Genomic DNA, 13,306 nt, shown 5'->3' with positions numbered 1-13,306 from the left:
ACAGGCCAAAATGTTGATCTGTCCAAACTTGCATATGATCACCTTAGCTGGAAAGGAGCAAGGAATCTCTCCATAGGGAGAGGTTTGAGTGTAGGGAAGAATCCTTCCTTAGAACTGTTAATTAACATGCTTAGAGTACAGGATAAGGCCATAAGTGCCCAATCTGGTGAAAAAGTAGCTAATGGTTCTCAATCTGATCCAGGGACTCCCCCAGGAAAAGATTCAGGAAAGAAAGTTCCTAGCCTGCCCATTACTAGACAGTCTAGCATAGTTGGTAATGATGATGAGCCACACCATATAAATAGTGTTGTCTCACATCATAGCAAAAGCATTTATTCTCACCATACTGGTAGTGATGTTTCTGTTAGCCAAGCTGTTAGGGTGGCTTCTGTAAGGGACAGGTCTCCTTCTGTCCATTCTCACCATACTTCTGTTTCAAGGCATGTCCCTCCCACCCACCCTGATGACAGATTGTTAGAAAGGGAGCTCAATAGATTGAGAGTGGAACAAACCAGACTGAAGCTCAAGAAGCAACAGCTGGATTTGGATAGACAGACTTTAGAAGTAGAGAAGGAGAGACAGAAACTGGGTTTAGAAACCCATGGCGGCAGCAGCAGTATTCCCCATAGTCATCCTGCAAAAGAGCATGATTCCAGGAATCTGCATAAGATAGTTCCCCCTTATAAGGAGGGGGATGACATTAACAAGTGGTTTGCTGCACTTGAGAGGGCCTGTGTTGTACAGGATGTCCCTCAAAGGCAGTGGGCTGCTATCCTATGGCTATCATTTAGTGGAAAAGGTAGGGATAGGCTCCTTACTGTGAAAGAAAATGATGCTAATAATTTCCAAGTTCTTAAGAATGCACTCCTGGATGGTTATGGCTTAACCACTGAACAATACAGGATAAAGTTCAGAGAGACCAAAAAGGAGTCTTCACAAGACTGGGTTGATTTCATTGACCATTCAGTGAAGGCCTTGGAGGGGTGGTTACATGGCAGTAAGGTTACTGACTTTGAAAGCCTGTATAACTTGATCCTGAGAGAGCATATTCTTAATAATTGTGTGTCTGATTTGTTTCACCAGTACTTGGTGGACTCTGATCTGACCTCTCCCCAAGAATTGGGAAAGAAGGCAGACAAATGGGTCAGAACAAGGGTGAACAGAAAAGTTCATACAGGGGGTGACAAAGATGGCAACAAAAAGAAGAATGGTAAGTCTTCTGACAAGGGTGGGGACAAATCTAAAAATGAGTCTTCATCAGGTCCACAAAAACACTCTGGTGGGGGTGGTGGGCCCAAATCCTCTTTTAATCAGAACAAGGAAAAGAAACCATGGTGCTATTTATGTAAAATAAAAGGCCATTGGACAACAGATCCCAGTTGTCCAAAGAAAGGCACCAAGCCTCCTACCACTACAACCCCTACTGCTACACCTATTGTCCCTACTAATAGCAGTGGTGGTGGGAGCAAACCTACTAATAGCCAATCCAAGGGAGTAGCTGGGCTCACTATTGGTAACTTAGTTGGGGTTGGCCTTGTTAGGGAGGCCACAGAGGCTGTGTTAGTCTCTGAGGGGGCTATTGATTTAGCCACCTTAGTTGCTTGTCCCCTTAATATGGATAAGTACAAGCAGCTACCCCTAATAAATGGTGTTGAGGTTCAGGCCTACAGGGACACTGGTGCCAGTGTGACTATGGTCATAGAGAAACTGGTCCACCCTGAACAACACCTACTTGGTCACCAGTACCAAGTAACCGATGCTCACAACAACACACTTAGCCACCCCATGGCTGTTGTTAATCTCAACTGGGGGGGGGTTACTGGTCCAAAGAAAGTTGTGGTAGCTTCAGATTTACCTGTAGACTGTCTATTAGGGAATGATTTGGAGACATCAGCTTGGTCAGATGTGGAGTTGGAGGCCCATGCAGCAATGCTGGGCATCCCAGGGCATATTTTTGCTTTGACAAGGGCTCAGGCCAAAAAGCAAAAAGGACAGGGAAGCTTGGATCCTGGAACAATGGACCAAGTGCTCCCTAAAGCTAGGGCTAGTAGAAGCAAACCACTTCCTACTATCCCTCCCTCTACAGTGGATTCAACTTCTGAGGAAGAAGAATTCCCTCCCTGTGCAGAACCTACACCAGAGGAGCTGGAAGCAGACACTGCTGAGCTTTTGGGTGAAGGGGGGCCTGCCAGAGAGGAGCTGAGTGTGGCACAGCAAACCTGTCCCACATTAGAGGGTCTCAGACAGCAAGCTGTCAAACAGGCTAATGGGGATGTCAGTGACTCTCACAGAGTTTACTGGGAGGACAACCTCTTGTAAACTGAGCATAGGGATCCTAAACCTGGAGCTGCCAGGAGATTAGTGATTCCTCAGGAGTACAGAAAGTTCCTCCTAACACTGGCACATGACATTCCCTTAGCTGGGCACCTAGGACAAATGAAAACTTGGGACAGGCTTGTTCCCCTGTTTCATTGGCCTAGGATGTCTGAGGACACAAAGGAATTTTGTAAGTCCTGTGAAACCTGTCAAGCCAGTGGCAAGACAGGTGGCACCCCAAAGGCACCCCTTATTCCACTGCCTGTGGTTGAGGTTCCCTTTGAAAGGGTAGGGGTTGACATAGTTGGCCCCCTTGACCCTCCTACTGCTTCAGGCAATAGATTTATCTTGGTGGTAGTGGACCATGCCACAAGATATCCTGAAGCTATTCCTTTAAGGACCACTACAGCACCTGCAGTGGCAAAGGCCCTCCTGGGAATATTTTCCAGGGTGGGCTTCCCAAAGGAAGTAGTATCAGACAGGGGAAGCAATTTCATGTCTGCATACTTAAAGGCCATGTGGAAGGAGTGTGGTGTAACGTACAAGTTCACAACACCCTATCATCCACAAACAAATGGACTGGTGGAGAGATTTAATAAAACTCTCAAAGGCATGATTATGGGTCTCCCTGAAAAACTCCGCAGGAGATGGGATATCCTTCTACCATGCCTCCTTTTTGCCTACAGGGAGGTACCCCAGAAAGGAGTGGGCTTCAGCCCCTTTGAACTTCTTTTTGGACACCCTGTTAGGGGTCCACTCACACTTGTAAAGGAGGGTTGGGAACAACCTTTAAAAGCTCCTAAGCAGGATATTGTGGATTATGTACTTGGCCTCAGATCAAGGATGGCTGAGTACATGAAAAAGGCCAGTAAATACCTTCAGGCCAGCCAAGAGCTCCAGAAGCAATGGCATGATCAGAAGGCTGTTTTGGTTCAGTACCAACCAGGGCAGAAAGTGTGGGTCTTGGAGCCTGTGGCCCCAAGAGCACTCCAAGACAAATGGAGTGGTCCCCACACAATTGTTGAAAAGAAGGGAGAAGTCACCTATTTAGTTAACTTAGGCACTGCCAGGAATCCCCTTAGGGTGCTCCATGTCAACCGCCTGAAACCCTACTATGACAGGGCTGATCTCACCCTGCTCATGGCAACTGATGAGGGACAGGAAGAAGACAGTGATCCTCTACCTGATCTCTTCTCTTCCTCAGAACAAGATGCTCTTGTGGAAGGTGTAGTTTTGGCTGATTGTCTTACTGCTGAGCAGAAAGATAATTGCATAAATCTCCTAGATCAATTCTCTGAACTCTTCTCTACTGTGCCAGGTACCACTTCTTGGTGTGAGCACACTATAGATACTGGAGACAGTTTACCTGTCAAAAGTAAGATCTATAGGCAGCCTGACCATGTCAGGGACTGCATAAAGCAAGAGGTCCAGAAAATGTTAGAACTAGGAGTGGTTGAGCACTCTGACAGTCCATGGGCTTCTCCTGTGGTACTGGTACCAAAACCCCATTCCAAAGATGGAAAGAAGGAAATGCGGTTTTGTGTAGACTATAGAGGTCTCAACTTGGTAACCAAAACTGATGCTCACCCTATACCCAGGGCAGATGAGCTCATAGATACACTGGCATCTGCCAAGTATCTAAGCACTTTTGATTTGACTGCAGGGTATTGGCAGATCAAATTGCCAGAAGATGCTAAACCTAAGACTGCATTTTCTACCATTGGAGGACATTACCAGTTTACTGTAATGCCTTTTGGTTTGAAAAATGCACCTGCCACTTTTCAGAGGCTGGTGAACACAGTCCTGCAAGGGCTGGAAGCTTTCAGTGCAGCATATTTGGACGATATAGCTGTCTTTAGCTCCAGCTGGGATGATCACCTGGTCCACCTATGGAAAGTTTTGGAGGCTCTGCAAAAGGCAGGCCTCACTATCAAGGCTTCAAAGTGCCAAATAGGGCAGGGTAAGGTGGTTTATCTGGGACACCTTGTTGGTGGGGAACAGATTGCACCACTTCAGGGGAAAATCCAAACAATTATTGATTGGGTTCCCCCTACCACTCAGACTCAGGTGAGAGCCTTCCTAGGCCTCACTGGTTATTACAGGAGGTTCATTAAGAACTATGGCTCCATTGCAGCCCCTCTTAATGACCTCACATCCAAGAAAATGCCTAAAAAGGTATTATGGACAGCAAACTGTCAGAAAGCTTTTGAGGAGCTGAAGCAGGCCATGTGCTCTGCACCTGTCCTGAAAAGCCCTTGTTACTCTAAAAAATTCTATGTCCAAACTGATGCATCTGAATTAGGAGTAGGGGCAGTCCTATCACAACTTAATTCTGAGGGCCAGGATCAACCTGTTGCTTTTATTAGTAGGAGGTTGACCCCTAGAGAAAAGCGTTGGTCTGCCATTGAGAGGGAGGCCTTTGCTGTGGTCTGGGCACTGAAGAAGTTGAGGCCATACCTGTTTGGCACTCACTTCATTGTTCAGACAGACCACAAACCTCTACTTTGGCTAAAACAAATGAAAGGTGAAAATCCTAAATTGTTGAGGTGGTCCATATCCCTACAGGGAATGGACTATACAGTGGAACATAGACTTGGGAGTAGCCACTCCAATGCAGATGGACTCTCCAGATATTTCCACTTAGACAATGAAGACTCATCAGGTCATGGCTAGTCTTATTGTCCTTCGTTTGGGGGGGGGGTTGTGTGGGAAAGTACCATCTTGCCTGGCATGTTACCCCCATTTTTCACTGTATATATGTTGTTTTAGTTGTATGTGTCACTGGGACCCTGGTAACCCAGGGCCCCAGTGCTCATAAGTGTGCCTGAATGTGTTACCTGTGTAGTGACTAACTGTCTCACTGAGGCTCTGCTAATCAGAACCTCAGTGGTTATGCTCTCTCATTTCTTTCCAAATTGTCACTAACAGGCTAGTGACCATTTTTACCAATTTACATTGGCTTACTGGAACACCCTTATAATTCCCTAGTATATGGTACTAAGGTACCCAGGGTATTGGGGTTCCAGGAGATCCCTATGGGCTGCAGCATTTCTTTTGCCACCCATAGGGAGCTCTGACAATTCTTACACAGGCCTGCCACTGCAGCCTGAGTGAAATAACGTCCACGTTATTTCACAGCCATTTTACACTGCACTTAAGTAACTTATAAGTCACCTATATGTCTAACCTTAACCTGGTAAAGGTTAGGTGCAAAGTTACTTAGTGTGAGGGCACCCTGGCACTAGCCAAGGTGCCCCCACATTGTTCAGAGCCAATTCCCTGAACTTTGTGAGTGCGGGGACACCATTACACGCGTGCACTACGTATAGGTCACTACCTATATGTAGCTTCACAATGGTAACTCCGAATATGGCCATGTAACATGTCTAAGATCATGGAATTGCCCCCTCTATGCCATCCTGGCATTGTTGGTACAATTCCATGATCCCAGTGGTTGTAGCACAGACCCTGGTACTGCCAAACTGCCCTTCCTGGGGTTTTCACTGCAGCTGCTGCTGCTGCCAACCCCTCAGACAGGCATCTGCCCTCCTGGGGTCCAGCCAGGCCTGGCCCAGGATGGCAGAACAAAGAACTTCCTCTGAGAGAGGGTGTGACACCCTCTCCCTTTGGAAAATGGTGTGAAGGCAGGGGAGGAGTAGCCTCCCCCAGCCTCTGGAAATGCTTTGTTGGGCACAGATGTGCCCAATTCTGCATAAGCCAGTCTACACCGGTTCAGGGACCCCTTAGACCCTGCTCTGGCGCGAAACTGGACAAAGGAAAGGGGAGTGACCACTCCCCTGACCTGCACCTCCCCTGGGAGGTGTCCAGAGCTCCTCCAGTGTGCTCCAGACCTCTGCCATCTTGGAAACAGAGGTGCTGCTGGCACACTGGACTGCTCTGAGTGGCCAGTGCCACCAGGTGACGTCAGAGACTCCATCTGATAGGCTCCTTCAGGTGTTAGTAGCCTATCCTCTCTCCTAGGTAGCCAAACCCTCTTTTCTGGCTATTTAGGGTCTCTGTCTCTGGGGAAACTTCAGATAACGAATGCATGAGCTCAGCCAAGTTCCTCTGCATCTCTCTCTTCACCGTCTGATAAGGAATCGACTGCTGACCGCGCTGGAAGCCTGCAAACCTGCAACATAGTAGCAAAGACGACTACTGCAACTCTGTAACGCTGATCCTGCCGCCTTCTCGACTGTTTTCCTGCTTGTGCATGCTGTGGGGGTAGTCTGCCTCCTCTCTGCACCAGAAGCTCCGAAGAAATCTCCAGTGGGTCGACGAAATCTTCCCCCTGCAACCGCAGGCACCAAAAAGCTGCATTACCGGTCCCTTGGGTCTCCTCTCAGCACGACGAGCGAGGTCCCTCGAATCCAGCAACTCTGTCCAAGTGACCCCCACAGTCCAGTGACGCTTCAGTCCAAGTTTGGTGGAGGTAAGTCCTTGCCTCACCTCGCTGGGCTGCATTGCTGGGAACCGCGACTTTGCAACTACTCCGGCCCCTGTGCACTTCCGGCGGAAATCCTTTGTGCACAGCCAAGCCTGGGTCCACGGCACTCTAACCTGCATTGCACGACTTTCTAAGTTGGTCTCCGGCGACGTGGGACTACTTTGTGCAACTTCGGTGAGCACCGTTTCACGCATCCTCATAGTGCCTGTTTCTGGCACTTCTCTAGGAGCTACCGGCTTCAGAGAGGGCTCCTTGTCTTGCTCGACGTCCCCTCTCTCTGCTGGTCCAATTTGCGACCTCCTGGTCCCTCCTGGGCCTCAGCAGCGTCCAAAAACGCTAACCACACGATTTGCAGATAGCAAGGCTTGTTGGCGTTCTTTCGGTGGGAAAACACATCTGCACGACTCTCCACGGCGAGATGGATCCGTCCACCAAAGGGGAAGTCTCTAGCCCTTTTTGTTCCTGCAGAAACCTCAGCTTCTTCTGTCCAGTAGAAGCTTCTTTGCACCCGCAGCTGGCATTTCCTGGGCATTTGCCCATCTCCGACTTGCTTGTGACTTTTGGACTTGGTCCCCTTGTTCCACAGGTACCCTAGATTGGAAATCCACAGTTGTTGCATTGCTGGTTTGTGTCTTTCCTGCATTATTCCTCTAACACGACTTCTTTGTCCTTAGGGGAACTTTAGTGCACTTTGCACTCACTTTTCAGGGTCTTGGGGAGGGTTATTTTTCTAACTCTCACTATTTTCTAATAGTCCCCGCGACCCTCTACAAGGTCACATAGGTTTGGGGTCCATTCGTGGTTCGCATTCCACTTTTGGAGTATATGGTTTGTGTTGCCCCTATCCCTATGTTTCCCCATTGCATCCTATTGTAACTATACATTGTTTGCACTGTTTTCTAAGACTATACTGCATATTTTTGCTATTGTGTATATATATCTTGTGTATATTTCCTATCCTCTCACTGAGGGTACACTCTAAGATACTTTGGCATATTGTCATAAAAATAAAGTACCTTTATTTTTAGTATAACTGTGTATTGTGTTTTCTTATGCTTTGAGACTACTTACCACTCTTGTCATTGTACTTTTCATAAGAGAAAAATATACAAAACAAGGTCAGTGTATATACACATAGCCAAAAAGTTTTGCATTTCCTCTTTTCACTCTTTTCTAAGTGCTGAAAAGTACTTCTAACTTTCTAAAAAGTTCTAAAAAGTTTTAAAAGTTTTTTTCTCTGTCTTTCTAAAAGCTCTGACAAACTTTTTATCTTTTACTATCACTTTAACTCTCTCTAAAAATGTCTGGCACAGGCCAAAATGTTGATCTGTCCAAACTTGCATATGATCACCTTAGCTGGAAAGGAGCAAGGAATCTCTGCATAGAGAGAGGTTTGAGTGTAGGGAAGAATCCTTCCTTAGAACTGTTAATTAACATGCTTAGAGTACAGGATAAGGCCATAAGTGCCCAATCTGGTGAAAAAGTAGCTAATGGTTCTCAATCTGATCCAGGGACTCCCCCAGGAAAAGATTCAGGAAAGAAAGTTCCTAGCCTGCCCATTACTAGACAGTCTAGCATAGTTGGTAATGATGATGAGCCACACCATATAAATAGTGTTGTCTCACATCATAGCAAAAGCATTTATTCTCACCATACTGGTAGTGATGTTTCTGTTAGCCAAGCTGTTAGGGTGGCTTCTGTAAGGGACAGGTCTCCTTCTGTCCATTCTCACCATACTTCTGTTTCAAGGCATGTCCCTCCCACCCACCCTGATGACAGATTGTTAGAAAGGGAGCTCAATAGATTGAGAGTGGAACAAACCAGACTGAAGCTCAAGAAGCAACAGCTGGATTTGGATAGACAGACTTTAGAAGTAGAGAAGGAGAGACAGAAACTGGGTTTAGAAACCCATGGCGGCAGCAGCAGTATTCCCCATAGTCATCCTGCAAAAGAGCATGATTCCAGGAATCTGCATAAGATAGTTCCCCCTTATAAGGAGGGGGATGACATTAACAAGTGGTTTGCTGCACTTGAGAGGGCCTGTGTTGTACAGGATGTCCCTCAAAGGCAGTGGGCTGCTATCCTATGGCTATCATTTAGTGGAAAAGGTAGGGATAGGCTCCTTACTGTGAAAGAAAATGATGCTAATAATTTCCAAGTTCTTAAGAATGCACTCCTGGATGGTTATGGCTTAACCACTGAACAATACAGGATAAAGTTCAGAGAGACCAAAAAGGAGTCTTCACAAGACTGGGTTGATTTCATTGACCATTCAGTGAAGGCCTTGGAGGGGTGGTTACATGGCAGTAAGGTTACTGACTTTGAAAGCCTGTATAACTTGATCCTGAGAGAGCATATTCTTAATAATTGTGTGTCTGATTTGTTTCACCAGTACTTGGTGGACTCTGATCTGACCTCTCCCCAAGAATTGGGAAAAAAGGCAGACAAATGGGTCAGAACAAGGGTGAACAGAAAAGTTCATACAGGGGGTGACAAAGATGGCAACAAAAAGAAGGATGGTAAGTCTTCTGACAAGGGTGGGGACAAATCTAAAAATGAGTCTTCATCAGGTCCACAAAAACACTCTGGTGGGGGTGGTGGGCCCAAATCCTCTTTTAATCAGAACAAGGAAAAGAAACCATGGTGCTATTTATGTAAAATAAAAGGCCATTGGACAACAGATCCCAGTTGTCCAAAGAAAGGCACCAAGCCTCCTACCACTACAACCCCTACTGCTACACCTATTGTCCCTACTAATAGCAGTGGTGGTGGGAGCAAACCTACTAATAGCCAATCCAAGGGAGTAGGTGGGCTCACTATTGGTAACTTAGTTGGGGTTGGCCTTGTTAGGGAGGCCACAGAGGCTGTGTTAGTCTCTGAGGGGGCTATTGATTTAGCCACCTTAGTTGCTTGTCCCCTTAATATGGATAAGTACAAGCAGCTACCCCTAATAAATGGTGTTGAGGTTCAGGCCTACAGGGACACTGGTGCCAGTGTGACTATGGTCATAGAGAAACTGGTCCACCCTGAACAACACCTACTTGGTTACCAGTACCAAGTAACCGATGCTCACAACAACACACTTAGCCACCCCATGGCTGTTGTTAATCTCAACTGGGGGGGGGTTACTGGTCCAAAGAAAGTTGTGGTAGCTTCAGATTTACCTGTAGACTGTCTATTAGGGAATGATTTGGAGACATCAGCTTGGTCAGATGTGGAGTTGGAGGCCCATGCAGCAATGCTGGGCATCCCAGGGCATATTTTTGCTTTGACAAGGGCTCAGGCCAAAAAGCAAAAAGGACAGGGAAGCTTGGATCCTGGAACAATGGACCAAGTGCTCCCTAAAGCTAGGGCTAGTAGAAGCAAACCACTTCCTACTATCCCTCCCTCTACAGTGGATTCAACTTCTGAGGAAGAAGAATTCCCTCCCTGTGCAGAACCTACACCAGAGGAGCTGGAAGCAGACACTGCTGAGCTTTTGGGTGAAGGGGGGCCTGCCAGAGAGGAGCTGAGTGTGGCACAGCAAACCTGTCCCACATTAGAGGGTCTCAGACAGCAAGCTGTCAAACAGGCTAATGGGGATGTCAGTGACTCTCACAGAGTTTACTGGGAGGACAACCTCTTGTACACTGAGCATAGGGATCCTAAACCTGGAGCTGCGAGGAGATTAGTGATTCCTCAGGAGTACAGAAAGTTCCTCCTAACACTGGCACATGACATTCCCTTAGCTGGGCACCTAGGACAAATGAAAACTTGGGACAGGCTTGTTCCCCTGTTTCATTGGCCTAGGATGTCTGAGGACACAAAGGCATTTTGTAAGTCCTGTGAAACCTGTCAAGCCAGTGGCAAGACAGGTGGCACCCCAAAGGCACCCCTTATTCCACTGCCTGTGGTTGGGGTTCCCTTTGAAAGGGTAGGGGTTGACATAGTTGGCCCCCTTGACCCTCCTACTGCTTCAGGCAATAGATTTATCTTGGTGGTAGTGGACCATGCCACAAGATATCCTGAAGCTATTCCTTTAAGGACCACTACAGCACCTGCAGTGGCAAAGGCCCTCCTGGGAATATTTTCCAGGGTGGGCTTCCCAAAGGAAGTAGTATCAGACAGGGGAAGCAATTTCATGTCTGCATACTTAAAGGCCATGTGGAAGGAGTGTGGTGTAACGTACAAGTTCACAACACCCTATCATCCACAAACAAATGGACTGGTGGAGAGATTTAATAAAACTCTCAAAGGCATGATTATGGGTCTCCCTGAAAAACTCCGCAGGAGATGGGATATCCTTCTACCATGCCTCCTTTTTGCCTACAGGGAGGTACCCCAGAAAGGAGTGGGCTTCAGCCCCTTTGAACTTCTTTTTGGACACCCTGTTAGGGGTCCACTCACACTTGTAAAGGAGGGTTGGGAACAACCTTTAAAAGCTCCTAAGCAGGATATTGTGGATTATGTACTTGGCCTCAGATCAAGGATGGCTGAGTACATGAAAAAGGCCAGTAAAAACCTTCAGGCCAGCCAAGAGCTCCAGAAGCAATGGCATGATCAGAAGGCTGTTTTGGTTCAGTACCAACCAGGGCAGAAAGTGTGGGTCTTGGAGCCTGTGGCCCCAAGAGCACTCCAAGACAAATGGAGTGGTCCCCACACAATTGTTGAAAAGAAGGGAGAAGTCACCTATTTAGTTGACTTAGGCACTGCCAGGAATCCCCTTAGGGTGCTCCATGTCAACCGCCTGAAACCCTACTATGACAGGGCTGATCTCACCCTGCTCATGGCAACTGATGAGGGACAGGAAGAAGACAGTGATCCTCTACCTGATCTCTTCTCTTCCACAGAACAAGATGCTCTTGTGGAAGGTGTAGTTTTGGCTGATTGTCTTACTGCTGAGCAGAAAGATAATTGCATAAATCTCCTAGATCAATTCTCTGAACTCTTCTCTACTGTGCCAGGTACCACTTCTTGGTGTGAGCACACTATAGATACTGGAGACAGTTTACCTGTCAAAAGTAAGATCTATAGGCAGCCTGACCATGTCAGGGACTGCATAAAGCAAGAGGTCCAGAAAATGTTAGAACTAGGAGTGGTTGAGCACTCTGACAGTCCATGGGCTTCTCCTGTGGTACTGGTACCAAAACCCCATTCCAAAGATGGAAAGAAGGAAATGCGGTTTTGTGTAGACTATAGAGGTCTCAACTTGGTAACCAAAACTGATGCTCACCCTATACCCAGGGCAGATGAGCTCATAGATACACTGGCATCTGCCAAGTATCTAAGCACTTTTGATTTGACTGCAGGGTATTGGCAGATCAAATTGCCAGAAGATGCTAAACCTAAGACTGCATTTTCTACCATTGGAGGACATTACCAGTTTACTGTAATGCCTTTTGGTTTGAAAAATGCACCTGCCACTTTTCAGAGGCTGGTGAACACAGTCCTGCAAGGGCTGGAAGCTTTCAGTGCAGCATATTTGGACGATATAGCTGTCTTTAGCTCCAGCTGGGATGATCACCTGGTCCACCTATGGAAAGTTTTGGAGGCTCTGCAAAAGGCAGGCCCCACTATCAAGGCTTCAAAGTGCCAGATAGGGCAGGGTAAGGTGGTTTATCTGGGACACCTTGTTGGTGGGGAACAGATTGCACCACTTCAGGGGAAAATCCAAACAATTATTGATTGGGTTCCCCCTACCACTCAGACTCAGGTGAGAGCCTTCCTAGGCCTCACTGGGTATTACAGGAGGTTCATTAAGAACTATGGCTCCATTGCAGCCCCTCTTAATGACCTCACATCCAAGAAAATGCCTAAAAAGGTATTATGGACAGCAAACTGTCAGAAAGCTTTTGAGGAGCTGAAGCAAGCCATGTGCTCTGCACCTGTCCTGAAAAGCCCTTGTTACTCTAAAAAATTCTATGTCCAAACTGATGCATCTGAATTAGGAGTAGGGGCAGTCCTATCACAACTTAATTCTGAGGGCCAGGATCAACCTGTTGCTTTTATTAGTAGGAGGTTGACCCCTAGAGAAAAGCGTTGGTCTGCCATTGAGAGGGAGGCCTTTGCTGTGGTCTGGGCACTGAAGAAGTTGAGGCCATACCTGTTTGGCACTCACTTCATTGTTCAGACAGACCACAAACCTCTACTTTGGCTAAAACAAATGAAAGGTGAAAATCCTAAATTGTTGAGGTGGTCCATATCCCTACAGGGAATGGACTATACAGTGGAACATAGACCTGGGAGTAGCCACTCCAATGCAGATGGACTCTCCAGATATTTCCACTTAGACAATGAAGACTCATCAGGTCATGGCTAGTCTTATTGTCCTTCGTTTGGGGGGGGGTTGTGTGGGAAAGTACCATCTTGCCTGGCATGTTACCCCCATTTTTCACTGTATATATGTTGTTTTAGTTGTATGTGTCACTGGGACCCTGGTAACCCAGGGCCCCAGTGCTCATAAGTGTGCCTGAATGTGTTACCTGTGTAGTGACTAACTGTCTCACTGAGGCTCTGCTAATCAGAACCTCAGTGGTTATGCTCTCTCATTTCTTTCCAAATTGT

The sequence above is a fragment of the Pleurodeles waltl genome, chromosome 12 (genome assembly GCF_031143425.1).
Source record: "Pleurodeles waltl isolate 20211129_DDA chromosome 12, aPleWal1.hap1.20221129, whole genome shotgun sequence".
In the NCBI taxonomy this organism is placed as follows: domain Eukaryota; kingdom Metazoa; phylum Chordata; class Amphibia; order Caudata; family Salamandridae; genus Pleurodeles; species Pleurodeles waltl.
This window is presented reverse-complemented; position numbering follows the sequence as displayed.